Raw genomic sequence first — 3,952 nt, forward strand, 5'->3', positions numbered from 1 at the left:
GAGGAAGGGTGTTACAGGACAGTTGCATCGGCTAAACAGATTTCTGTGCGGTCTGCAGCCATTCACCCGGCTAATGTCGCCCTACCCGTCCCTTCCCCTCCACCCTTTCCTACCGCCATTGCGACTTAAATCACACAATCCGTCTACAACCGCCGGGGTTCTTCTATCAAAGGGAGTCTACCCATCTTCGGGGTCTTTTTGTGAGTTTTTTAAGGGGGTGACAGATGTAGAGTTTATGTTACAGAAGTTACTTTCTAGCCGGGTAATATTTCTCCTGAAACGGTCAGAGCTGTTTGTATTTTTTTTTTAATCATTGGACATCATGGTTTCTTCAACAGGGCGGGTAATCAGCAAGTTCTTTGTTCTCTCTTTCGAGCTGTTTTTTTATCTATTTCTCGCCATCATTCTATTTTCTCCCCCACTTTCATTTTATTTATTTATTTTTGTTTTTTGTTTTTTTTGTTATCTTCTGTGTCTTTGAACATTTTATCGTTATGTCTTTTGTCTCAAATTATCTTTCATTTGTTCTTATCTTTTCCTCTCTCACATACACACGCACATTTTTTACAAATAAAGCTCATTAAATTCATGTAAGCATATTTTTTCCAGAACCCACTTGTAATCTAATTGTTGTTTACCCTTCCCCAGGACCTCTCTTCAAGAATAATGTTTTTAAAAAAAATCTCTTGTCAAGTGAAAAAAAAAACTTCGTAGAATAATAACTCTGCATTTTAAAATGAAGTCTCATCGACCAGGCAGCAAGACCTGAGGTCGGAGCCCCAGAACCCAACCGAGGGCAAAGCTGCCACGTCACACAAACACAGTCTTGGCTCTCGTCAAGGCTCTTAAAGACTTCAACTGTTTATACGGCGAGCAGGTCATTGGCACCGCCACCCTGTCTGATTTATTCCTCCGTTGCCAGGAAAACAGTCCGCTCCGTATGCAGGGAACAGAAATGTTCTACAAGCAACATCGGGGAGAAAGTCTACAAGTCGCTCTTGCATGCAAATGACACTTTTACACCTACCAGCGCCACTGCCAGACTAGTTCCAGTTCCAGGATGCAAAGGTTTCTGTCGGTTTGTTGAGAGGATGGTAAGAAAAATGTACTGACAAGGTCTTAGCGCTCTCCAACATGGCGGAAAAGAAAGTTTTAGTTAATCTGAGACCACTCTTACATTGTTTGTTTATTTTTTTTCCTCCTCACTGTCTTTTTAAGGACTTGTTTTCACTCTGTAAGTTCGATTTTTTCGCCATTTCCAGCCTGGCAGTCCCTCGCCAATTACTCTTTCCTCTACTGATGTCAAGAGAAATGCTTGCGGTGAGTGTGTGACTTCCTCCAAAAGTCTGGATACATGTCCAGGCAAGGTTTTATTGCTGTCTGAGATTGATGGCAGGAAAGCGGGCATCGAACACACTGTTCGTGACTTGGGCCAAACTACACAAACAACTGTCACCAGTCCAACTGCCTCCCGCCTACAGGAAAGAAAAAAACATTGGTTGAGGCAAATACACAAATATAAATCTTGCTAGAGCTCCAGCAGACCGGAGTGAAAGAACAACAAACAGCTCTCCACTCAAATAGATAAATAAATCTTCAGACACACAAACACTTTTTTAACATCAACAAAAATCAATATCATCATCATCATCGTTGTTGTCGTCGTCGTCGTCATTATCATCAACTACCTACCTATGTCCATGCACTCGCCCATTCACAATATACTGGAGTACAGAACTAAATCACTCTTCCTGCTATCACCTGTACACCCGACCGCCACCCGTATAATTCCCAGACTTTGAGACTTGTTACTCCCCGACTTGAATGCTTGAGTGGATTGATGAAGCAGACGGTTAGAGAGACGGAGTGAGTGAGACACAGCAACACTGACAGAATGAAACTGAACTAAATGCCAGCGCGCCACGCACCTGAAACTCGTCTACCAGGTAAGAAGTCTAAACATAGCTCACCTGTACACAGTCTCCAGCGATCGATCACCGTGAACGGAAGAGTGGTGTAGATGGCGCTGCAAGCAAACATCTCGTGGATAAAGATGAAAGAGACAAACGAGGTGAGGTTACATTACGAGGCAGGTGTCGCTAATAAAGGCTAATCTCACCTGACTTCATTGTATGAACGTCATGACCTCTTAACCCCAATGGGGTAGGAACTGGGGAGGAGGTCGAAGATTGGTAGCCAACCCCTCAAAAAAGATACTGATGAGGCAACAATGTGAACATCGTTCACTGTCAGAATGGAGTTCGCTCCCCCGTCCCCCTAAATCCGAGCATCTCCCTCCTCCACTGAACCCTGCACCCTGAAGTAAAAATACACACCCGGAATATTTCCGAACTGGGTGAGTCATACAGAAGCACAAAAGTAATTAAAAAGGCCAAGGAGAAAGTAGAAAGGAAAAGTCAATGAATAAGCCATACAGACCTCATTATGTCTTCATGATGCGCGGGTGTATTCAAGATGCAAATGTCTGCCGCAAGTAGGTCATGGGGTCAAGAAGGTAATTAACAGAGACGGGATCGAAAAGGAAACCATCAGCGACGAACATAATCGCCGACCATTGGTTGGACTAAAAGGGGGCACGTGCAACGTGATGAAGGGTACTGTTTGAGAGAAGACAGGGGGGAGATGGGGAAGGTGGGTGGATGTAGGGAGATGGGGGGTAGGTGGTGAGCCGCGGCTTCTGTTGCTGTGGTCAAGGGCGATCAGGCAGATACAACACGACCCTCTTCAGACTCTGGCCAATTATCCCAGCGGCTTAGACGTTTCCTGGTGCTGCTTCTGCTGCTGCTGTGGTGGTGGTGGTGGTGGTGGTGGTGGTAGTGTGGTGGTGGTAGTTTGGTGGTGGTAGTTGTGGTGGCTGAGGTGCTGCATGTGCAAATCAATGGGCGATGACGTACGTGGCTTGTGAAGGAAACAGATGGCGGAGTGCGACCTGACAGACAATGCCTGCAGTATTTTGCTGGAACCTTCTTGTTGAAGTCAGAGGCTGGTCTTAAAGATCGTTAAATACTTAAATACTGTGAAGGGAAAATTCCCAGTCAGTCAGCAGGCTATCAAACCATGCAACTACTTCGACAGGGAAGAAAATCACCTCCATAGACAGGTATACTTTACAAATTAATGGCCAACCCAATATAACTTTATTTTCAAATGAATGACAGGTTCATTTGCAGATACTCATACCTAAGATTCTGAGAAAAAGTCTGCTCTGTTCGGGAGGTACAAAAAAGACTTTGAGCATCTTTGGCCTTCAGGGAGGTAGCAGATCGCTACCCTGACTGAGTAACTATGGCGTCCTCTCGAGAAGTCGGCAGCTGAGTTTCAAGGAAATTGCTGGCCTGCTGTTTCTTTGTTATCTTGTTTCCAGATGAAAAAGAAAGAAAAAAAAAAAGCCACAAGAGAAAGAATCTGGATTGTGTAGACCCTCGTCTCTAACTCGATCAGTCTGCAATCTCTTGTGTCTCGGTTCTCTCAGTTTCACCTGCTTGGCGCTGACTGGACTTGTACATCGTCTAGTCAGTCCTTCAAGGCATACAAACTTTGCTACTCAACTCGAAATATCAGGAAAGAAGACAGTGTACTTCAATTATTTCTCTCTTTTTGTATCTTTCTTCTCTTTTATTATACTTTTGAAAGATCATCAACAGAATAAATTGATTATTCAAATTTTATCGAAGAGTTTTTTCCTCCTTTTATTTTTTTTACTGCAATCACATTTTAATTGTTATGCAATTAAAAACTGCCCTGCCTTACTTTTTGTATTTTCTATATAGTTCTGTGTAATTACAAGAATTCACTAATATACTATTTGTATCAGCACTTACCTTCACTCACTGGTCAACATTTAAAATAGTAATGTGTGCATGCATTGATTTTTTGATTGATATATATATATAAAACTAGAATCACAAAAGAATTAAAAGTACGTCAATTG

General features: G+C 42.9%; 1 long non-coding RNA gene across 1 annotated transcript; it reads right to left on the minus strand.

Annotated features, from left to right (window-relative positions):
* Positions 1 to 203: 203 nt before the first annotated feature.
* LOC112574504 lies at positions 204 to 3,521 on the minus strand. The gene is made up of 3 exons (XR_003101445.1): positions 2,440 to 3,521; positions 1,971 to 2,026; positions 204 to 1,475 (listed from the first exon to the last, which is right to left on the minus strand). It is a non-coding gene; the product is annotated as an uncharacterized LOC112574504 (long non-coding RNA).
* Positions 3,522 to 3,952: the final 431 nt, after the last annotated feature.

Source organism: Pomacea canaliculata, linkage group LG10 (assembly GCF_003073045.1).
Source record: "Pomacea canaliculata isolate SZHN2017 linkage group LG10, ASM307304v1, whole genome shotgun sequence".
Classification (NCBI taxonomy): Eukaryota; Metazoa; Mollusca; class Gastropoda; order Architaenioglossa; family Ampullariidae; genus Pomacea; species Pomacea canaliculata.